Source organism: Triturus cristatus, chromosome 7 (assembly GCF_964204655.1).
Source record: "Triturus cristatus chromosome 7, aTriCri1.1, whole genome shotgun sequence".
Classification (NCBI taxonomy): Eukaryota; Metazoa; Chordata; class Amphibia; order Caudata; family Salamandridae; genus Triturus; species Triturus cristatus.
Genome location: NC_140590.1, coordinates 868,108,936 through 868,134,240, shown reverse-complemented (window position 1 = coordinate 868,134,240; position 25,305 = coordinate 868,108,936).

The following is a 25,305-nucleotide window of genomic DNA, read 5'->3' as shown; positions in this document are numbered from 1 at the left end:
CAGGGTCCAAGCTTCAAGAAGCAAATGTTGTCAAAGCGGGCGCCACACTCTAGTACTCATATTCGAACCCTCTTGAGCTTGATAGCTCCATGACACCACTAAGTACTGATGATGCTGTATATTGAAATGAACATAGTTGATATGAAAAAAAGTCTATCATAAAACGATACTTCTGTGCTTTTTCAGCATAAATATGTCGAGCACATTGAGGTGTGTGAGTGATGGGTTAGAGGAAATGTTCTCAGGGTTATCGACATTTCATTCTTTATCGTGGTCAATGTTTGTGGCAGACCTTGTGTTTTTGTGCTCTGCCTTCATCAGGTTTGGGCCCAGGCGCTCGAAGTTCCAAACAACTTTGCATGGTCGTTCAGGTTGTTGGGCCACAGTCGGTATGTGTAATAGCAATAAACAACCCATGCTTGAGGGCAGGGTGCCATGACCCAAGATGGATGAGTGTTTCTGTAGATCATGGTATGGGGAGTTCTCCACCCTCAGGATGGAGGGCAAGGTAATCTGAATGGATGAATATGGCTCTACAGGATGGTGCGGGTAGCTCTCCAGCCCCAAACTGAAGGGTGAGGTGATTTCTGAGGGGGGTTGTTGCTTTTAGGATATTGTGGGGATGCTCTCTTGCCCAGGCTGGAGAGCGCAGTGATCACTTCTGGGTTATTGTTGTGGGAAGCTCTCTAGCCCCAGCCAGGAGGGAGGGGTGATCTCCGAGGAGGAGTATTGCTGTTGTGGAGGGTGGGGGATCTCAGACGGGGAGTGTTGCTGTACATTATAGCTTGCGTTTATGTGCGTGTGGGCAGTGCAGACTTTGTCCTCTAGGAGATGATGCACTTCCCTGCTGTCATGTGCCGGTGAGTGCCCTTAGGCTGGGATGGCACTCATGCTGGTGGTTTCGGCACAGGCTGGCGGGCTCGGGAGGGTGTTCATGGCGTGTCTTGTCGGAAGGGAGGCGGGGCCCGCGAGTCGTCTTCTTGGACTCTTTGTTGCAGGGCCTTCTGTGCTTTGGAGGCTGGGCCCTTGCCTCTTCCTGTTCCCCTGACCTTCCCCCCAGAGATGGAGGGAGGAGTGTCGGTGTGTGACTGTTGGATATGTTGATGGACATGGTGCAGATGCATTGTGGAGGTTATCCGGTGCCGCCTTCAAATGTTGGGCAGATTGCCGTTGACTATTGGACGGTAGGGAAGAGGTGCGTCCCCAGGGAGACACAATTGCAGGACTGTGTTACTTGCACGCATTTAGATTGCATCCAATGTCTGTGTTTAATGTCTGGGCGGTGCTCGTGGTTGGGTTCGAGCAGACTGGTCACTGGGCGGGAGCTGGGCATAATTTGGTGGTTTTGCACAGCCAGCAGGGGGAGGGCTATCTCCCAGGGTTGGAGAGCCCTACTGGATCGTGGTGCGGCTCCTTTCACACTTGTTACTTGACGCTGGGGACTCAAATTGGACACATGGGGTGGGAGTTTTCCTGTGGAATACGATGAAAGTTGCTCTTTTTTGGGACTTCTTGGTCTTTGAGGAGATAGGGAGTGAAAGCACATATGTGTGTTAGGAATACCCGATTCCAGCATTTACTTTCTACTCTGCCAGAGTATGCTTCAGCGAGTAGCCGACATGCACTAGGCTGATGTAGAGTTGGCCCTTTTTAGGTCTCGCCTGAGCCAGCGCATGCGCGGCTCTGGCGAGACATTTAGTAAGTGGGTATAAAAAGTGCTACCAGAGGCTTTTGCGGGCCTCAAGCTTGCGTTCACGCGCGCAGCTGCCATGTGGCTTTCCTCCGTCACGGGTCATTAAGTGCATCGCTCGCGGGCACCCTTACCGCCCGCGATCGCGATTACTTTCACTTTCGCGGCCGCGCTGCTTTTTGGTTTTAGATATGTGTTATTTCATTCTGGTAATTGAAGATTGTTGTTATGGGCTACCTTGGCTGCATGTCGTGTTTAATTAACTTTCCTTTAAATAGTATCATTGTTTTTAATCACACTAGTTTTCAAGTATCAATGTGGATAATGTCTGTATTAGATAATCACATTATGTTCTATCTACCTGAGAAAGTTTATAGCTTATTGTTATATTGGTACTATTTGGCCTATTTCATGTATTCCAACAGTAACCACATATGCATTTATGTATATTTATTTATTTAGAAGTATTTATAAAGTGCTGCGTGTACCCTTTCATTTACTTCAAAGAGGTAATACACTTCCGGGCAAGTCGTAAAAACATTCTGGTTCGTGTTTTTTTTTTAAGGCGTTGACTTCCGGTGAATGCAGCTTTTTTCCGCGTTCTGTTTTCACCATGGCACACTTTTGGTTTCTGCATTCAAACTTTCGGGGACTCGTGGGTGCGGATAGTTTCTAATTTCTTGGAAATGGAAGAACTCCAGTGGAGCCTCCTGCAGCGGAACAGGTTGCCTCTAGTCACTGAGCTGCAAGTAACCGATCTTTGGGACCTGTTGTTGCAGAAAGGGCTGTTCACTCAGGACATGATCGGAGATATTCGGGTACGGGTGCGTTTTTGCTTTGCTTGTGTGTGACATTTCCATATTCTCAGTGTGTTTAGTATGTGTAAAGTTTCAGTACATTATGTGTAACCCCTCGAGTGACACATTAGCACGAATAGCGCTATGATGTGATTTTACTGATGGCCATTTTACTACACACAACTAACCAGACAATACAAAAATCACAAACTCTTCAAACTGTGCACATTATACGGCAACTGCAGCTGCTGCTTCATATCAATTGAAGGTACTCAGCAGCTTTGTCTGAGTAGTTGAAACCTTGATGCTTCTACACTATGCGCACATTCTAGCATTGGGAATAGGTTAAAAATTAAACGCTTTAAAAGTTGTTTCATTCATTTTGTTATGAGTATTTATTTTGTTTTATTTGCTTTAAAACCACCACCACCTCGTAACTACATATTTTTATCAAAATTAATTTCTAAAGACGTACCTCAAATGTTTAGTAGTTCATTTCTCTGCTAGGCCACAATGCAGATTTTTTCCACTACAGAAGCGTGTGCACACACTCATTTGTGATGCAGAATGCCTGGTCCTACAGTACGGGTATCTGTTTATTAGGTCTCGGACTAGGCAGCGCATGCGCTGTCTCGTTGAGAGATGCTGTATACAGTATAGTGGGGAAAGCTCCGCCCACTTTCCGGCTATCTTTTTAATTGGCCGAAATTGTAAATACTGCATTCTCATTGGTGTTCGGCAAGTTAGTCCTGCCTCCTCACGGCCATGACATCATTTTTATCCCTCCATGGCTATCAGCCCCTTTACTTTCAAAACACTTCTGTTCACCTGACTCCCCTGTTCCCTCCCGCAGTTTGTCACGTCTCTGCCCACCACAACCCCCCATCCACTCCCGTTCATGTCTTCTTGTACAACTGCAGTTTTATTTACAATGCAATAGGGCTCGCGTAAATACGAGTCCTATTGCATTTGTAAATGCTTGTCTTCTCCTCTCATTGGCTGACTGGCTTTGCACTATTTTTGCCTGACCTGTCCAGTCCCTCATTCACACTGCTGCTCCGTTACCCGGAAGCGGAAGCATGGCGGCTGTAATACAAATGCACATCCTGCTTTACCGACGGCAGGCAGGAGCTCGCAGCGCTCTCCATTACCAATACCTCAATGGCGGCTGCATTTGGGGCGCGCTCTCTGCCACCTAGACTGCGCAGGGTCCGGTGCCCGCAACCGTACCGGAAATTTGTGCTCAAGTTTCCGCAAACACACACCGGAATAGGGCAGGGTTTGAGGTCCGAGAGGTACCCGGCCATCTTACATGCATGGGTGTCCTGAGAGGTGCACAAAATGGTAACTGCAGGCAGCACGGCTACAGTTCTGAAGCTAAATGCGACTGGTAACCGCGGTTCCAGGAAAACTGCACCCTCTGACACAGAGGGAGGAAGCGGGACGGGCTGTTATACCCGCTTGCGACCAGTGCCCTCGCTGCTAAGGGAGGAAGTCGCAGTGTGAGTGGAAAAAACGGTAGACTAACCAGTGGATGCGGAAAGCAACTGGGGAATGCTGCCAACAGGGAGACATAAATACGGGCATCACCCACTAAGAGAGAGAGGGGAAAGGCAGGCTGCTCCTGCCGCCACATCCCCGGAGCCAGAGGAGCAGTCTCACCGCAAGGAGCAGGTGCAGGTGTGCAGCAGGCTACTAGAATGCAAAGCCGCTGCTCGCCGCCACATCAGTTAAGCTGGGTAACTTAGCACAGGAACATTCTTCTCATACGCGAGTTTGAGCTATTCACATTGTAAATAACAATGCCTTTTAATTTTGAATTTAAAACATAAATAAAAGGCATTGCCATTTACAATGCCAATAGCTTAAACTCGTTTTGTAATATAGCCCAAACTCGAACTGAAGCAATTAGAGTGCTTTACATGTGCACCAGTTACATTACACAAGGACACACTTGTTTTTGATAGGTACGGGAGCTTAAGGAATTTGCCCAGAATCACAGCATGCTAAGCTCGAACCTAGTTCCCCAGGTCCAATCACGCAGCTCTCCTCTTAAGCCACATCCACTCTCAACTGGCCATGTTCCCTGCTTGTTCTTTTAAAGGAGCCTACGGGCACTGGCAGAAGTTTTTTTTTTTTAAACCCCCTCTGCTGTTCCAGCACCGGACTATAACATTTACCCACCAAGCCTCCCTCTGAGTTGCCTTTGTAGCATTGTCAAATGAATAGCAAGAACAGACTATGCAGTTTCTTTTTGTGCAAGAAGGAAGAGGTCGTGTTACTGTTATTTAATGACCCAGAGCCCATAGTCCGAAAGTGCAGCCAGGAAGTGATGCGTACATTGTGCCTCCAGGAGCACAAACCAGTGACGTAACACGAAATTATGTGGCATCCGAGTGCAGACTGTGAAGAGAGGCCTCCAAAGCTCCCATATTTCACAGATATTCCTTGACCCGAATAGGCCCCCCCTAAAGGCTTAGGGGCCCTTGAAGGATTGGGCCTACTATGCTGCAGTGGCCTGCGTTACGCCCCTGCCCCTCTATGTCATCTCTAACGGCAACCTGACCATATTTCAACTGCCGTGTGGAAGTGCTAGCATCCCACACCAATTCCGGCCTGTAGGTGAATATCACGTGATATAGTACGCTGTGGGATCATATTGGCTCGCTTATATGTGGCCACTTAATCTCTCCGTGCCCAACAAAAACAAATGTGTCCTCACGTAATGAAACTGGTGCTCGTGTAAAGCGCTCTAATACCCGTTACCTTCGAGTCAAGTTCACGCTATATAAAACTCCGTAACATAATAAATAAACAAACATGTAACATACACACGTATATGTGTTATTGTTCCTTTAGTTTGCAAGCCCCGGTGGAATGATATTTACTCCTGTGAAGGGTACCTGTGCCATCCATGCACCTGGTGGTTGTTAGTGTGAGCATCGCCGCTACTTGCAGGTCAAGGTTGAACACACTCACGAGAAGTATGTGACAGTCGTGGCTTACACATATGTTGATCCATGTGGTAGGCGGGAATGGCTGCAGAGTTTCCAGGAAATGCTGCAAGGGTAACTGTTTGTTACACTGTTTGCGTGTGGTGTCATGGTGATTCTTAATTTGTGTACACCAGGTGCCTTTGTGTTTGTTATCCCTGGCAAGTGTATCCTAGAGGTGTATTATTTCGCTTCTCTTACCAAAGTTGTTGTCTGGGTTCACAATGAGACCACATTTCATTGGCTCAGATGTGCTGTAATGTCACCTCGTTCTACAATAAAAGTCTGGTCTTCCAGAACTTGTTCTTGTTGTGGCGAATCCAATTTGACTCAAAAGCATGTTCCAATGGGCAGTGCAACACATTGCTAGTTTGCCTACTTTCGCTTTCTTTAAAAGGTCTCTTCAGTGGATAACTCAAACAGTAGTCTGCTTCACGATTTGATCAGCGCGTGCATTTCAAATGGCAGTGTGAGTAGCCTGTATTCTCTCCGCATTGATAGATCATGTGAAATGGAAAAAAATGGTGGGAAGGGGTTAAAAAATAACTGAATATAGCTGATACGTTGCCAAAGATTATACACAGCTCATACACAGCACGCATACCACCTTACCCTGAATTCTTTTCTGAAATGCTTTCATCCAATAACCAAGCCACAGTAAAACATAGTGTGCACGTTTCGGAACTCCAAAATCTCTAACGTTCACAAATGCGAGACCGATTGCATTGCAAATGCTTGTTCATTAGTTGCTGCTGCTTAGGTGCCGCTGCCTTTTTCCGATCCCAAAAATGTAGAACCTCCTTATCCCTAGAAAAGATTTAATGTATAAAGCAAAGTGGGCAATTGCCCAGTGCCCCACCTTCCAAGAGCCACCCTTTGAAAGTGAGCTTTCTCTCTCTCCCCCCACCCTGACTCAGTCTCAAACCTCTCTCCGTCTGCCTGACTCAGTCTCAAACCTCTCTTCTCTCTGCCTGACTCAGTCTCAAACCTCTCTCCCTACATCTACCCCTGACTCCGTCTCAAACCTCTCTCCCTACCTCTACCCCTGACTCCGTCTCAAACCTCTCTCCCTCTCCCTACCTCTAACCCTGAGTCAGTCTCAAACCTGAATCCCTCTGCCTACCTCTACTCTCCTGACTCCTCTCAAACCTCTCTCTCTCTGCCTACCTCTACCCCTGACTCGGTCTCAAACCTCTCTCCCTCTGCCTACCTCTACCCCTGACTCCGTATCAATCCTCTCTCCCTCTGCCTACCTCTACTCCCCGACTCTGTCTCAAACCTCTCTCCCTCTGCCTACTTTTACCCCCGACTCAGTCTCTCTAAATAGTGTCATAGTAAGGATTTTAGGGGTCCTGGATCAAGATTGTTCAACTGTCGTGTGCCACTGTTAAAGTTCAACATAAAATTTAGCAGGACTTGCTGCTAGAGTGGCAGTCCTTGAGGTATACTGAATCACTCTGTTGGATCTCCAAGTGACAGGCCTTCCATCGTGCGCTGGAGCGTTAGTTTGTGATCATTCTTCTGTTGAGAACCTTGTTGTCATGAATGGGTTCAGGGATCCAGGTGGGGGGGTGGGGAATGGTATCAGCGACTATGCGCCCCATACCAGCATGTGCAGGAGCTTGACATGTTGTGTGGGGGGTCATGCAGGAATCCATAAATGGCATTCTCTGTCATTTGGTGATCAGCATGAGCTATGAGGACAATCTATTTGAGGGTCTGCAGGAACCTCACCACTTCTCCATTTGCTTGAGGCCATCTAGGTGTCACTTTGTGGTGGTGTATACCCGACTATTTTAGATTCTCAGTGTTAGAAATAGGGTTCTCTAGTTGGCAAGGGCTTGCACCTTCGTCCTAGTCAGGATAAGGGAGTTAAACTCCTAAAATAGCCCCCACTCACTCCCTTGGTAGCTTGGCACGAGCAGTCAGGCTTATCTTAGAGGCAGTGTGTAAAGCATTTGCACATAACCAACAGTAATACATAGTAAGCACTACAAAAGGACACCACACCAGTTTAGAAAAATAGCCCACATTTTTATATACTTTAAGCCAAGACCAAAAACGATTAAAAAAAACACAATACAGTACTTAAAAATCTACAGTTGTCAAAATAAGCTTTAGAAACAGTTCCTTGATGTCGATAGCTCCGTCCGGGGCTATCACGGCGTCGTGAGCAAACAAATCCAAACACTTCTGGCTGACCACGGCGTCACGGGCCAGCTACGGTGTCAGGAAGACCGGCAAACAGTACCTTTTAGAAATGCAGGGCGCCGACGACCTCTCGTTGAGTTTCCAAAAACATGGCATCAGCAGGCGTCGGTTCCGGAGGTCGGTGCAGGAGTCGTCAGGGCCCTCGAAGTCCCACACGTTGCAGGTCAATCTCCCCACTGTTGGAGTCAGGAGTGCTGGCGTCGGCAGGTGTAGGGTGCTGCGGTGCGAAGTGCGGTGGTGCGGTGCCCTCAGGTCGCGGTGCGACCAGCGGCTCGGTGTTGGCGTCAGATGGCGTCGTCGGTGAGACCAAGGTCACGGTGCGAGATGAAGGCGGTGCTCGTCACAGTGCTAGCAGGTCACGGTGCAAGCAGCGGCGTCATCGTTGCTGAAGCGCTGTCGTCGGCTGACAATCTGGAGTAGATGGCGCCGGCGTCGGTAGGCCAAGGCTGCGGTGCGTGGTGAGGGCAGTGTGTCATGTAACTTTCCGAGTCGTGCCCTCGAACCACGGTGCAAGCAGCAGTGTCGATTTCGGCATGGAGCAGCGGAGTTGGGGATACCAAGGCTTCGTCGTGAAGCAAGGCGATGCAGAGTGCGGGCCCACACGTCGCAGTGCGAGCAGCGGCTTGGTGGCGGCGTCAGCAGGCGTCGACGGTGAGACCAAGGTCGCGGTGCAGCGTTGCGGCGGTGCCCTCTGCGGTGCCGTCAGGACAAGGAGTCGGCAGTGGCGTCGTAGACATCGTCGAGTTGCTTTTCCTCTGTTGCAGCACAAAACACACAGTCCCCAGTGCTGCAGGCAGAAGAGCTTGAGGTCCTTGTTGTTCCTGAGACTTCTCAAGCCCTTGGAGAAACTCACAAAGCAGATTGCAGAAAGATCAGTCCAGTCCTTTCACTGCCCATGACAGAAGCAGCCACTGCAGGCCAACACAGCAAAGTGGAAGGTCCTCCTCACAGCTTCTCCCTCTTCCCCCATCACGGCCCAGGTCTATTCAGCCCTTCCTGCTCCCCCAGCCTTCTGTCATCCAAAACCCAGACAGGCAATCCACATTCCAGCAGAGGCACACAGGATGACGGAGCAAGAAAATACCTACTTTCTAAAAGTGGTATTTTCAAACACACACTGTAAAAATCACCTTCACTAAAAGATGCGTCTTTAGATTCTGAGTCCAGGCATACTAAATTTTATTTCTCTACCTAGTTCCCAGGGCCAGTTATGTTTATAAGATGTTATAAACAAACTTCCCATTCTGTCCTATGGGGAACAGGTAGCCTTACAATAGTGAAAAACAAAATGGGCTGTGATTTACTATCAGGACATGCCACACACACCAGGCCATGTCCTACCTTTCACATACACTGCACCCTGCCCACAGGGGTACCTTGGGCCTTCCTTAGGGGTGCCTGACATGTAAGAACAGGGAAGCTTAGGGACTGGTAAGTGTGTGCACTGGCCAAGTCGACATGGCAGTTACCAACTGCGCGCAGACTCTGCCAAGGCAGGTCTGAGTTACCTTTTTAATGCTACTCACGTGGATGGCACAATCAGTGCTGCAGGCCCACTAGTAGCAGTTGACTTACAGGCCCTGGCACACTCAGTGCACTTTACTAGGCACCAACAAGTAAATCAAATATCCAATCATGGAAACACCAATCCATAACACAATTTACCACAGGAGCACTTTGCACTTTACCACTGATCAGCGGTGAGAAAAGTACTCAGAAACACTACGCCAGCAAAAACAGAGTCAAAACTGGGAGGGCAGAAAGCAAAAACTCAGGGGAAACACACCAAAAGAGGCCAAGTCTAACACATGTTCCCTCCAGCTGAAAGTAGGGAGAACTACCCAACCTCCCTAGGAGTTCTCTTCACTAAGGCGGAAAACCTGGACAGACCATCTGCATTGGCATGTTCTGTGCTAGGACGGTGTTCCACAGTAAAGTCCATTCCCTGCAGAGAGATGGACCACCTCAGCAGTTTTGGATTCTCACCCCTAATTTGCATTAACCACCTGAGTGGTCTGTGATCTGTCTGAACCCGAAGTGAGTCCCAAACAGGTAGGGCCTCAGCTTCTTCAGTGCCCAGACCACAGCGAAAGAGTCCCTTTCTATGGCACTCCACCTCTGATCCCTGGGGAGTAATCTCCTGCTCAGGAAGACTACAGGCTGGTCCTTTTCATTCAGCTGTGAGAGCACCGCTCCCACACCATGCTCTGAAGCGTCAGTCTGCACGACGAATTCCTTGGAGAAGTCGGGTGCCTTGAGCATGGGTGCCGTGCACATGGCAGCCTTCAGGGCATCAAAAGCCTTCTGGCAGGACTCAGTCTAGATCACTTTCTTGGGCTGCTTCCGGTAAGTCAGCTCTGTTTAGGGGGCAACAATGGTGCCATAACCCTTAACGAATCTCCGGTCGTACCCGGTGAGTCCTAAAAAGGTCCTCACCTCTGTCTGGGTCTTGGGGGGCTCCCAAGCCAGAATGGTGTCAATCTTGGGTTGTAGGGGCGCCATCTGACCCCTCCCTACCTGGTGTCCCAAGTACACCACTGAACCCTGCCCAATCTGGCACTTACTGGCCTTGATCATGAGGCCTGCCTTTGCAGCGTCTTCAACACTTCACCGAGGTGCTGCAAGTGTTCTTCCCAGCTGGAACTGAACACTGCGATGTCATCCAGGTAGGCGGGACTGAAATCCTCCAGCCCAACCAGCACCTGGTTGACCAACCTCTGAAAGGTGGCAGGGCCATTCTTCAACCCAAAGGGCATCACCCGGAACTGGTAATGCCCTTCTGGGGTTGAAAATGCTGACCTCTCCTTGGCCCCATCGGTTAAGGCAATCTGCCAGTACCCAGACGTTAAATCAAACGTGCTGAGGAACTTGGCAGCTCCCAACCGATCAATGAGCTCATCAGCTCTGGGGATGGGGTGTGCGTCAGTCCTAGTGACGGCATTGAGCCCACGGTAGTCCACTCAAAACAGCAGTTCTGGAGTGGCACCGGGTACAGCAGCCTTTGGGACCAAGACCACTGGGCTGGCCCAAAGACTGCTGGAAGGCTCGACCACCCCTAACGCCAACATCTTAGAGACCTCCTCTTTGATGCTGGCCTTGACCTGGTCAGGCAACCTGTAAATCTTGTGCTTCACAGGCGGACTGTCACCGGTGTCCACGTCATCGGTACACCAGTGAGTAACACCGGGGGTCAGGGAGAACAGTGGGGCTCTGCTGCTCTGAGGTCAGTGTAGAGGAGAGGATCACACCTTCCAATGACCCATCACCTTCCTTGGAAGACAGGAGGTCAGGGAGAGGCTCACTCTCCTCTTCCACCCCGGTATCTGTCGCCAAAAGATGCTCACTTCAGACCTCTCGAAGTGGGATTTGAGGCGGTTCAAGTGGAGGACCCTCAAAGGGTTCCTGGGAGCCTGCAAATCCACCAGGTAGGTGACATCACTTTGCGCTCCACCACCTCAAACGACCCAGTCCACTTGTCCTGCATGGCACAAGGTTCCACTGGGGCCATGACCAATACTTTTTGTCCAGGTTGAAATTCGACCAGAGTGGCATTCTGGTCATACCATTTCTTCATTTCTTCCTGGCTTGCTTACAGGTTCACCTGAGCGAGTTTCCTGAAGTGGGCAGTTTAGTTTCGGAAGGCCAGCATGTAACTAAACACATCCTGAGGAGTTTTCTTAGGAGCTGCCTCCCAGCCTTTCTTCATCACAGGGTGACCATACAGGAGCTCAAAGGGACTGAACCCAAGAGACTTCTGTGGTACCTCCCTGTATGCAAAGAGAAGGCACGGCAAGAGGATGTCCCACTGACAACTCATGGGTTCGGTTAGACCCTTAATCATGCCCTTCAAGGTCTGGTTGAATCTCTCTACCAGACCGTTACCTTGTGGGTGGTAAGGAGTGGTGAACTTGTAAGTCACACCACACTCCTTCCACAGGGATGTCATATACTTAGATATGAAGTTGGTTCCCCTGTCAGAAACCACCTCTCTGGGGAAACCCACTCGGGAAAAGATCCCCATTAACGCCCAGCCTACCACTGGCACCGTCGTTGTCCTGAGAGGATTGCCTCTGGGTACCGGGTGGCATGGTCCACCAAGACCAGGGTGTACCTGTTGCCCATGGCGATCTTGGGATCCAGTGGCCCCACAATGTCCATCCCTACCCTTTCAAAGGGTGTTCCAACAACTGGAAATGGTTGGAGAGGAGCTTTGACCTTCCTCCCATTCTTACCACTTGCCTGGCATGTTTGGCAAGACCGGCAATGTCCATCTGACTGCCTTCACATTTGGGGCCAGAAGAAGGGGGTGAAAAGACTGTCAAAGGTCTTGTCATGCCCCAAATGTCCTGCCAAAGGCACGTCATGAGCCAGACCCAGGAGGAAGGTCCGGAAACGCTGGGGTAACCCCAGCAGACGGGCTGACCCAGGCTCAGCGACCTTAGGCTCACTATACAGGAGATCATTCTCCTAGTAGATCCAATGAGATCCGCACTGATCACCAGCTGCCTGGTCTTCAGCCTGCCAGCACAGACCCTCTAGAGAAGGGCACTCTTTCTGGGTCAGATCAGAGATATCCCCCAGTTTAGTTACCTGCTCCCCTGTAGGTACTGGGGCATCCCCCTCAAGGTCTGCCTCCTTCTGGTCCGGGGGAACTTCAGGGGCCAGTTTTCCGTGCCCCTTGCCCTTTCTCTTGGCAGGGACTTGGGCCACTGTTTCAGGCTCCAAGTCCTTTTGACCACCCTCTCTGGCAGCCATTGACCGAGTGGACAAGCATGCCCACTCTGGCAACCCAAGCATCTCCAAGTGAGACCTGAGCTCAACATCCTTCTACAAGAACTGCTCCAGGTCGTTACCTAGCAGACAATCTACAGACATGGAAGGGCTCACAACTACCCTCAAGGGACCTGAGACCCCCCCACTCGAAGAGAACCTGTGCCACCAGACACTGGCGCTCTCAATTGTCTACTGCAATTACTTGGTGGAATGCCCCTGGGACTACCTGCTTCTTAGAGACCAGGTGACACCGGACTGAGGTCACACTGGCTCCAGTATCTCTGTGAGCCTCTACCCTTTTCCCATTGATGGTCACTCAGGTGCTGTATTTGTTTGTGTTTGGGGGCACCTGGTTTTCTGGGACCATCTCACTGTCCCCTAGTAAGACGAGGGTCTTTTCTGCGGGATCCCCACCCTCCTGTGGGTACTCCTTCTCCTTTATAGTAAATTATCTCAGAAAGAGTGGGGGTCCAAGGGATGTAGTTTAAGGACTCAAACAGTTCACAATCCCCAATTCAACACATGTATACAAAAAGAGAACTGTGAGTCAAAGAAAAGTTTAGTAACTGTAACATAACCACTCGGCAAATATTGATCAAGGTGTTTCTGCTGTCAACAAAGTACGTAATGTGTCCAAAAATGTGTGTATGCGTGAGAAAGATTCCCATCACCCACAACAAGTGGCTCGCTTCATCATTTGGGAACCTGGGAACTTGACCAAGGAACCATCTTCTACCAGATTGATGTAGATATTGGTTCAGTGGATGTCCCAAATGTATCAGTTGATATATTTCTGAATCGAGGGAGCCACAATAATAATGATAAGGAGTGATGTATGCAGTGCACGTGGTAGATAAGTGGTGATTAAAATTGGTTGCCAAGGTACAAATATATGTTTATTCTGGTGCTACCTTGATACCAAATTAAAACAAAACAGTGCTATAACAGTTTAAACAAATAACTGTGTTGGAAAAGACTGGTCTACATGTTGCAGCTTTTGGATACATTCTATCCCAGCTTTCGTCAGGACCAGAAAGCTACTGCAAAATGACGGTGTAGTGAATACAAAAACTCAAAAAACATACAACCTGGACCTTGTTCTCGGTACAGGTGAATACCTGTAGAAACAACAGCAGTAATCAATACAAACGATTAAACAGAGTGGTAAGGTGTTACAGTAAAAACCAAAACCGCAACCACATTGGATATGTCGGTTTTATCAAAGTTACCATATAGTGTGCTAAACAACTCTAGATCCATCACCTCAAGTGGAGAAATGTTTGAATTGTAACTCACCCGAATAATTCTGGGTATGTGCCTCACCCCACCTGGCAACTGCTCAGGTATAGGAGGCACCGCTCTAGGGAAAAGTGTAAGCGTAAAACATTACATCACCAGCGTTTTCGAAATGTTAAACACTTAAACATGCGCGCAGCCTTAAAAACAAAGCGGAAGTCACGGTCGACTGAACGTCGAGAAAGATTGTTTACAATCGTGTCTCATTCTTTTACAAAAGGAGTGCCATAACAGCATGTACAGATTGCTGTAACAGTATTCTATACTAGTCAACAAAGTCTATGGAATGCACATTTGCTACTTCTAAACTGCGTGGTTGAGTGCAAGTGACTAGTGTGAGTGCCGCATAAAGAGGGTGTTATAGTAATACGGCATTCTGTTAATAGAAGGTTGCCGGTTCGTTGTTCGTTATCACACAGAAAAACCCTCTAGTCAGAACCATTAACCCATGTAAGCCAAGAGACGCCGTGACCCCCTTAGCAAATGCGATAGTGTAGCATTGAGGATAATCAGAAAAATAATATCAGCGTGTACACCTTACCTCTCCGTCGGTACCTCTCGCGGTATATGAGCGAGAAGGGGAGGTGTACATCAGTGATAGAGGATCCTATTTGAGGATTCGCAGCGCGTCACGGCTGTCATGTGCGTGATCTACGCTACAACACGGCACTGACTGATGACGCCGCGGCGTATTAACGTGGCGTGCGTTTTGCATCGGGAGTTGTAGTTTTTATAGTCTTAACCTCCTGAACTTAATGCCTGCGGTGCAGGATGATTGTGGGCAGTAACACAATCTAATCTTGTTGCATAGGGTTTTTTTGGCATTTTCCAAAGTTAATCATACCGTATAATTACAGTAACGACGCTCTCAGTGTATGTAATATTTATGGAGAGTCGAAGGAAAAACAAAAGTTCACATGCAAGGTGCTGAAGCAGGATGCTATGTACGACTGGTCATTAGAGCGAGGTCCATGGTATTTGGTCATTCAGACCTACACAGTCACTATGCATTTTGAACACCCATTTTTGTTCCTTTATAAAGAGGAATTTATGGATGTCTGTGATATGGGATGGAATAAAGGGTTGTTCTAAAACGACCCAACGCAGATCTTCTGGTCTGTGGTTGAAGGACAGGAAATGACTGGTTAGTCTTGTAGCTTGTTTTTTACACCTGATGGTGCTTTTATGTTCACTGATACGGACCTTGATCTTACGTGTAGTCATCCCTATATATCTAAGTGAACAGGGGCATGTGATCTGGTAAATTACCTTTTCTGAATTGCAATTGGTGTGTCGCCGTAAAATCCAAGGTTTTGCTAGACCGAAATCAACAGATTTGGTTGGCTGTGTCTGTGGGCAAGCTGAGCACGAGCCACATGGGTAGTGGCCCTGTACTGGTGGTAAATCCCATAATGTTGATGTTTTTCCTTTTTCTTTCACCCTTGGTCTGGTATGCACAAGATTGTCGCGCAAGCTTGTTCCTCTCTTAAAAGAGAACAGAGGTAGTGGGATGTTTACATTCCCCACATTGAGGATGCGCCAGTGTTTCCGCACCGACTTCTGGACACTATTAGATAGTGTACTAAAGGTGGTAACAAAAGTCATTCTTGTAAGTGGTGCCTTGACCACCAGGTGTTCTAAGAGAGCGTCCCTGTTGTTGTTAGACGCCCGTTTCCAGGCCTGTCTCACTAAATATGTGGGGTATTTCCTGACTTGCAGTTGCTTTGAGAGTGCCTCAGCATGGAGTTGGAAGTTATCCAAGTCTGAACAGTTCCTGCGGATACGTAGGAACTGACCTACTGGAAGATTGTGTCGGAGGGACTTAGGGTGATGACTTTGGAAACTGAGAAGAGAGTTTTTAGTCTGAGGTTTTTTATACAGTTCGCTTCCCAGCACTCCTGATGTCGGATAGATCATAATATCCAAAAAGGGAAGTCTGGCTTTATCGTGTGTCACTGTAAATCTCAAGAAGTTATTTTGAGCATTGAGCCAAGAATGGAAATCCAGCAAGGTGGCTACTGACCCGTGCCATACCACTAGGATATCATCTATGTATCTCTTCCAGCACGCAATCTGTGCACGAAAGGGGTTCTGATTAGTTAACACACAATTCTGTTCGAAAAGATGGACGTAAAGATTCGCCAGACTGGGAGCGAAAATACTCCCCATGGATGTTCCGGAGATTTGAAGGAACAGAGTCTCTTCAAATTGGAAAAAGTTCTCCATCATCGCCAGTCTGGCGCATTCCATAATGAAGTGTGTTGGTGTTGTAGTGTCCCGATCTCTATTGTCTAGAAGGACCCTAATCGCTTCAAGTGTCTCCTCTTGTGGAATGCAAGTATAAAGGGATTCCACATCAAAGCTGACCAGGAGGTCAGTCTCAGTGTTGAATGCGATCTCTGGCAGAAGACGCAAGACATCTTTGGTGTCTTGGAGAAAAGTGGGCATTTCTCTGACCATTGGCCGTAGGAAAAAGTCAACAAAAGTAGACAATGGTTCTAAAAGAGACCCGATCCCTGATATAATAGGGCGGCCAGGAGGAGGTCTTTTTGGTTTATGTATTTTTGGCAAAATGTAAAAATACGGCATGACTGGAAATTTAGTAATAAGGAATTCTGATTCCTGCGTACTGATCCATCCTGATTCCCTTGCTTCATTGACAAGATCGTGAATCTCAATGGATAATCTTGGGGTGGGATCTGCAGAGAGAGGCCGGTATGACTTAGTGTCACTCAGTTGTCTGAGGCATTCTTGCCGATAAGTGGAGGTATCCATAATGACTATGGCTCCGCCTTTATCGGCGGGCTTGATGGTAATCTGGTCTTCATTCTGGAGTTCTTTCAAAGCCCGTTTTTCGGTACCCGAAAGGTTTTGGTATGCCCTGTCGCTCTTAGAGTCAAGCAAGTCAATGTCATGTATGACAGCTTTTTCAAACACTTTCACCTGGTCTGGTGTAAGGTGAGCAGGCGGATTGAAGGTCGAGGGAGGCTTCAAGCCAGTATTGGAGCAATGCGTATCATCAGATGCATTGGTAGCTGCAAGATCTTTGTCTTTAAAGAAAAAGTGTAAACGTATTTTCCTAAAGAACTTTTCAAGTTCGTGTCTCAACTGGAAAGGGTCACCACTGTTTGTTGGTACAAACCCTAATCCTTTGTTCAGGACTTTCAATTCTGTTGTGGTAAGTGTTCTCTGACTTAGATTGACTACTAAGTCGTCGTGTCCGTGTTCTGTACTACCGGTGCGACCCCCCTCTTGTTGCGGTTGTTCTGTGCGGTTTGGTCTGACTGCCAGTGTACCTGTGGTGTTGTCATTCCTCTTCTTCTGCCTCTGTTGCGTCCCCGGCCCTGTACCCTTCAACACTCTTAAGGGAAAACGCGCACCTTTCCCTAGCTATGGCGGAATTCACGGGGCTGTCTTTCGATGAAGACATGCTGCAATCGATCCTGAGCACTAACCCTAGCATTCTAGAGAGTTTGCCAACAGTCACCAGTAACACACAAGATGACTGGCATACGTAAATACGAAAATACGAAAATACGTTTACACTTTTTCTTTAAAGACAAAGATCTTGCAGCTACCAATGCATCTGATGATACGCATTGCTCCAATACTGGCTTGAAGCCTCCCTCGACCTTCAATCCGCCTGCTCACCTTACACCAGACCAGGTGAAAGTGTTTGAAAAAGCTGTCATACATGACATTGACTTGCTTGACTCTAAGAGCGACAGGGCATACCAAAACCTTTCGGGTACCGAAAAACGGGCTTTGAAAGAACTCCAGAATGAAGACCAGATTACCATCAAGCCCGCCGATAAAGGCGGAGCCATAGTCATTATGGATACCTCCACTTATCGGCAAGAATGCCTCAGACAACTGAGTGACACTAAGTCATACCGGCCTCTCTCTGCAGATCCCACCCCAAGATTATCCATTGAGATTCACGATCTTGTCAATGAAGCAAGGGAATCAGGATGGATCAGTACGCAGGAATCAGAATTCCTTATTACTAAATTTCCAGTCATGCCGTATTTTTACATTTTGCCAAAAATACATAAACCAAAAAGACCTCCTCCTGGCCGCCCTATTATATCAGGGATCGGGTCTCTTTTAGAACCATTGTCTACTTTTGTTGACTTTTTCCTACGGCCAATGGTCAGAGAAATGCCCACTTTTCTCCAAGACACCAAAGATGTCTTGCGTCTTCTGCCAGAGATCGCATTCAACACTGAGACTGACCTCCTGGTCAGCTTTGATGTGGAATCCCTTTATACTTGCATTCCACAAGAGGAGACACTTGAAGCGATTAGGGTCCTTCTAGACAATAGAGATCGGGACACTACAACACCAACACACTTCATTATGGAATGCGCCAGACTGGCGATGATGGAGAACTTTTTCCAATTTGAAGAGACTCTGTTCCTTCAAATCTCCGGAACATCTATGGGGAGTATTTTCACTCCCAGTCTGGCGAATCTTTACGTCCATCTTTTCGAACAGAATTGTGTGTTAACTAATCAGAACCCCTTTCGTGCACAGATTGCGTGCTGGAAGAGATACATAGATGATATCCTAGTGGTATGGCACGGGTCAGTAGCCACCTTGCTAGATTTCCATTCTTGGCTCAATGCTCAAAATAACTTCTTGAGATTTACAGTGACACACGATAAAGCCAGACTTCCCTTTTTGGATATTATGATCTATCCGACATCAGGAGTGCTGGGAAGCGAACTGTATAAAAAACCTCAGACTAAAAACTCTCTTCTCAGTTTCCAAAGTCATCACCCTAAGTCCCTCCGACACAATCTTCCAGTAGGTCAGTTCCTACGTATCCGCAGGAACTGTTCAGACTTGGATAACTTCCAACTCCATGCTGAGGCACTCTCAAAGCAACTGCAAGTCAGGAAATACCCCACATATTTAGTGAGACAGGCCTGGAAACGGGCGTCTAACAACAACAGGGACACTCTCTTAGAACCCCCGGTGGTCAAGGCACCACTTACAAGAATGACTTTTGTTACCACCTTTAGTACACTATCTAATAGTGTCCAGAAGTCGGTGCGGAAACACTGGCGCATCCTCAATGTGGGGAATGTAAACATCCCACTACCTCTGTTCTCTTTTAAGAGAGGAACAAGCTTGCGCGACAATCTTGTGCATACCAGACCAAGGGTGAAAGAAAAAGGAAAAACATCAACATTATGGGATTTACCACCAGTACAGGGCCACTACCTATGTGGCTCGTGCTCAGCTTGCCCACAGACACAGCCAACCAAATCTGTTGATCTAGGTCTAGCAAAACCTTGGATTTTACGGCGACACACCAATTGCAATTCAGAAAAGGTAATTTACCAGATCACATTCCCCTGTTCACTTAGATATATAGGGATGACTACACGTAAGATCAAGGTCCGTATCAGTGAACATAAAAGCACCATCAGGTGTAAAAAACAAGCTACAAGACTAACCAGTCATTTCCTGTCCTTCAACCACAGACCAGAAGATCTGCGTTGGGTCGTTTTAGAACAACCCTTTATTCCATCCCATATCACAGACATCCATAAATTCCTCTTTATAAAGGAACAAAAATGGGTGTTCAAAATGCATAGTGACTGTGTAGGTCTGAATGACCAAATACCATGGACCTCGCTCTAATGACCAGTCGTACATAGCATCCTGCTTCAGCACCTTGCATGTGAACTTTTGTTTTTCCTTCGACTCTCCATAAATATTACATACACTGAGAGCGTCGTTACTGTAATTATACGTTATGATTAACTTTGGAAAATGCCAAAGAAACCCTATGCAACAAGATTAGATTGTGTTACTGCCCACGATCATCCTGCACCGCAGGCATTAAGTTCAGGAGGTTAAGACTATAAAAACTACAACTCCCGATGCAAAACGCACGCCACGTTAATACGCCGCGGCGTCATCAGTCAGTGCTGTGTTGTAGCGTAGATCACGCACATGACAGCCGTGACGCGCTGCGAACCCTCAAATAGGATCCTCTATCACTGATGTACACCTCCCCTTCTCGCTCATATACCGCGAGAGGTACCGACGGAGAGGTAAGGTGTACATGCTGATATTATTTTTCTGATTATCCTCAATGCTACACTATCGCATTTGCTAAAGGGGTCACGGCGTCTCTTGGCTTACATGGGTTAATGGTTCTGACTAGAGGGTTTTTCTGTGTGATAACGAACAACGAACCGGCAACCTTCTATTAACAGAATGCCGTATTACTATAACACCCTCTTTATGCGGCACTCACACTAGTCACTTGCACTCAACCACGCAGTTTAGAAGTAGCAAATGTGCATTCCATAGACTTTGTTGACTAGTATAGAATACTGTTACAGCAATCTGTACATGCTGTTATGGCACTCCTTTTGTAAAAGAATGAGACACGATTGTAAACAATCTTTCTCGACGTTCAGTCGACCGTGACTTCCGCTTTGTTTTTAAGGCTGCGCGCATGTTTAAGTGTTTAACATTTCGAAAACGCTGGTGATGTAATGTTTTACGCTTACACTTTTCCCTAGAGCGGTGCCTCCTATACCTGAGCAGTTGCCAGGTGGGGTGAGGCACATACCCAGAATTATTCGGGTGAGTTACATTTCAAACATTTCTCCACTTGAGGTGATGGATCTAGAGTTGTTTAGCACACTATATGGTAACTTTGATAAAACCGACATATCCAATGTGGTTGCGGTTTTGGTTTTTACTGTAACACCTTACCACTCTGTTTAATCGTTTGTATTGATTACTGCTGTTGTTTCTACAGGTATTCACCTGTACCGAGAACAAGGTCCAGGTTGTATGTTTTTTGAGTTTTTGTATTCACTACACCGTCATTTTGCAGTAGCTTTCTGGTCCTGACGAAAGCTGGGATAGAATGTATCCAAGAGCTGAAACATGTAGACCAGTCTTTTCCAACACAGTTATTTGTTTAAACTGTTATAGCACTGTTTTGTTTTAATTTGGTATCAAGGTAGCACCAGAATAAACATATATTTGTACCTTGGCAACCAATTTTAATCACCACTTATCTACCACGTGCACTGCATACATCACTCCTTATCATTATTATTGTGGCTCCCTCGATTCAGAAATATATCAACTGATACATTTGGGACATCCACTGAACCAATATCTACATCAATCTAGTAGAAGATGGTTCCTTGGTCAAGTTCCCAGGTTCCCAAATGATGAAGCGAGCCACTTGTTGTGGGTGATGGGAATCTTTCTCACGCATACACACATTTTTGGACACATTACGTACTTTGTTGACAGCAGAAACACCTTGATCAATATTTGCCGAGTGGTTATGTTACAGTTACTAAACTTTTCTTTGACTCACAGTTCTCTTTTTGTATACATGTACTCCTTCTCCTCCCCAAGCGCTACACTAGCCAACACTTTGGACTTCCCACCGGTGGGTGGCTGAGCACCCTTTGAGCACCTGGGGTCCCCCTTCATGTGTCCCACCTGGTCACATGCAAAATACTTGCGGAGTGCCGGTCTCAACAGGCTTTCCTGATGATACCCCTTGTTTCTAATCTATGGGGGGGTGGGAACCTTTACCCTGGGTGTCAGTTTGGGGCCCTTAGAGAACTCCTGTGCTTTACACTTGTCCCCCCCCCCACTTTTCTGCTGGGGACCCTGCCCACCTTTGGCTGAGTCTCCCCCAAACGTTTTCTTGTGGACACTAGTACTCACCAGCGGTCCGCCTCCATAGCAAGCTTCCTAGGGTCAGTCAGCTTACTATCAACTAGGTGCTGGCGCAGATCTGCAAAACATAGACTAGACAAGTGCTCCCATGCAATAAAATTGTAGAGCCGCTGAAAATCTGTCACATTACTGCCCTTCACCCAGCCATCCAGTGACCGACAAAACACATCCACACATTCCAACCAAGTGTTGGCATCAGACTTCTTACTGGACCTGAACTGATCCCTGTACTTTTCAGGGGTAAGACCATACTTAGTGAGGAGGACGTCCTTCATGTCTGGATAGGTAAGGTGATACCCCTTACCCAAAGCTATTACAGTATCCCTTGCTTCTTCTGGGAAGAGAGGCCACAATCCTGCTCCCCAATTCTCCTCAGGGACCCCATTCATGTGGATTGCTGCCTCAGACCCTTGAAACCACCTTTGTATGTCATCCCCCTTCTTGAATTCCTTGCCTACATACTTAGGGATGTGTACAATTCTGTCTGCCTGTCTTGACAAATTGCTGCCACCATCTGAGCTGGGCCTACTTCTTAGCTCCAGCTCCTTAAGACCTCGCTCATGGTCTAAGAGCATTTTCCCATCCTCCATGTCTATTCATTTGTCTTCTCTCTCACTTTCGATTCTGAGTTTTTCCAACTCGAACTTTCTTGCCACCCACCTGTCCTCCAGCTCCTCTGGGGACAGGCTACTGCTGCGTGGCCTGGAGGGTTCCCCCCCTCCCAAAAGCACATCCACCATAGGAATAGGCTCCTCCGCCTCTCCACTGAGATCACCAGATTGCCCACTTGCATCTCTGGCTGCTACCCAGACCCTCAGTGCCTTTTGTAGCTCCTTCCTAGTGAGGCCTCTGACTTGGACTTTTAGGTTTTTGCAAATTGATTTCAATTCCCTAACATTGTAGGCTTCCAACCTATCCTCCTCAAGGGCAATTTCCAGGGATGCAACAGATGATGCTCTTGATTCCGGCACGATGAAGTAGCAAGTTAAAACTGGCGAGATCAGAATAGGCCAAAAAGAAAAGAAGAAGAACTAGTATGTGGCACATAATGGTCTGCAATATGGTAGTAGTGCACACCAATCACTGTAAGTCAAGTGCAAACGCAAGTCCTATCCTCACTGCTGACAACCAATGTTAGAAACGGGGGTCTCTAGTTGGTAAGGGCTTGCACCTTTGTCCAAATAGGGACCCTTCTTCCTAGTCAGGATAAATGGGTTACACTCCTAAAATAACCCCTGCTCACCCCCTTGGTAGCTTGGCACGAGCAGTCAGGCTTTTCTTGGAGGCAGTGTGTAAAGCATTTGCACATAACCAACAGTAATACAGTGTAAGCACTACAAAAGGACACCACACCAGTTTAGAAGAATAGCCAATATTTTTATAAACTTTGAGACAAGACCAATATAAAACGATAAAAATCCACAATACAGTACTTAAAAATCTACAGTTGTCAAAATAAGCTTTAAAAACAGTTCCTTGATGTCGATAGCTCCGTCCGGAGCTATCATGGTGTCGTGGGCAAACAAATCCAAACAGTTCTGGCTGACTGCGGCATCGAGGGCCAGCTACGGTGTCGGCAAGACCCGCAAATAGTACCTTTTAGAAATTCAGGGCGCCGGCGACCTCTCATTGAGTTTCCGAAAACACGGCATCCGCAGGCGTTGTTTCCGGAGGACGGTACAGGAGTCGTCGGGGCCCCGAAGTCCCACGCGTTGCAGGTCGATCTCCTCTCTGTTGGAGTCAGGAGCCCTGGCGTCTGCAGGTGTCGGATGCTGCGTTGTGAAGTGCGGCGGTGCTGCATGCAGTGCCCTCAGGTCGCGGTGCGAGCAGCAGCTCGGTGTCGGCATCAGATGGCGTCGTCGGTGAGACCAGGGTCGCGGTGCGAGATGAAGGCGGTGCTCGTCACGGTGCTAGCAGGTCACGGTGCAAGCAGCAACGTCGTCACTGCTGAAGCGCTATAGTCGTCTGACGAACTGGAGTCGATGGTGCCGGCATCAGTAGGCCAAGGCTGCGGTGCGGTATGAGGGTGGTGCATCGTGTAACTTTATGAGCGGTGCCCTCAAACCACGCTGCAAGCAGCCGTGTAGATTTCAGCATGGAGCAGCATCTTCGGGGATACCAAGGCGTCATCATGAAGCGAAGCGATGCAGAGTGCGGTGCTGTCATGGTTCCGAGTACGTTACCGCTGCCCGAGGAGAATCGGGTTAGCGGTCTATGCATCGAGAGGCGGAAGCGGAAGTCACCTTGCCTCACTTCCGGGCGGACGCGCTGAAAACGACGGAAATCCGGCTGCCCCAGCGCTTTGGATTCACGCCGATGCCGCCGCCGAGGAGACGCTGCTCCGGAGATCACCCTCATTCAGGTATCGCCACTTGTAGAGTTTCGCCGCTATCAGGGACCATTGGGACGACTGTCTGCTGCCTGCCGGATGCCGGTGGTACCCCCGTAAAAACCTTGTCTTCCACGCCAGCCACTTGCACACAGGTGTGTGTTAGGTGGGCTGGGCTCCTTAACTGGCCATCTTTATTATTTGCGCAGGAGCGCTGGTTTTCTTATTTTTGTTCACACAGACAACAGCTTTGACTGCCGGGATTGTGTTGATGCACAGGCGTGTCACAAGCCTGTAATACGTTTGTGGAAGCCTTATTCCTAGTTCTAGTCACGGGCACACCGGAGTGTGTTGGGTGGCTACTCAGAAGGCCTGCTTTATTATTTGCACAGGAGCGCTGGTTTTGTTTCCTTAATTTGGTTCTCACACACCGCAGTACTTCCCCGTGCGCCCATCCGCAGATCCGTGGATAGGGTACTGGCGCAAGGGTGCTGATGTCGTTTGCCACAGATGTCTCCACGAGTCACACCATAGAGGTAATCCGGTGGTCAGTGGGGCTGACATTGATCAGAGTGGTGGGGAGGTTGGGAGTGCATTAAAGTAATAGCGTACCCTTATCACCCCTCACAGACCAGCATCGAGGAAGACTCCAGAGACGTAGTGAGACCCCCTGACTTATTTTTCTTGTCTGGCTTCTACCCCTGGTGCCCCCTCTATCCTAGTCAGTATTCACACCCTACTAGGGTAAGGTGGGAAACGGTGGTGGTAGTTCATGTCGCCTCTGCAGGATCGCCCAACAAGTTGAAGGTAAGACTTGGGGGGCTCTGACAGGTGCCCACAGGTCGCGGTGCGAATAGCGGCTTGGTGGCGGCATCAGCAGGCGGTGTAGGTGAGACCAGGATCGCGGTGCGGCATTGCGGCGGTGCCCTCTGCGATGTCCAGGTGTCGTCGTGAAACGAGGCGGTGCTGAGTTCGGTGCACACAGGTCGCGTTGCGAGCAGCGGCTCGGTGGCGGCGTCACCAGGCGTCGGCGGTGAGACCAAGGTCGCGGTGCGGCATAGCGGCGGTGCCCTCTGCGGTGCCGTCAGGACACGGAGTCGGCAGCAGCGTCATAGACGTTGTCGAGTTGCTTTTCCTCTGTTGCAGCACAAAACACACAGTCCCCAGTTCTGCGGGCAGAAGAGCTTGAAGTCTTTGTTCTTCCTGAGACTTCTTGAACAGGGGGCAAGCTCTTCCTCAAGCCCTTGGAGAAACTCACAATGCAGATTGCAGAAAGTTCAGTCCAGTCCTTTCACTGCCCAAGACAGAAGCAGCCACTGCAGGCCAACACAGCAAAGCACACAGCGAAGTGGTAGGTCCACCTCACAGCTTCTCCAGCTCTTCTTCTTGGCAGTCTTCTTGATCCAAAAGAGTTCTAAAGTTCAGGGGTCTGGGCCCCAATATTTATATCCCAAAATCCTTTGATCTCTTAGGCAGAGACAG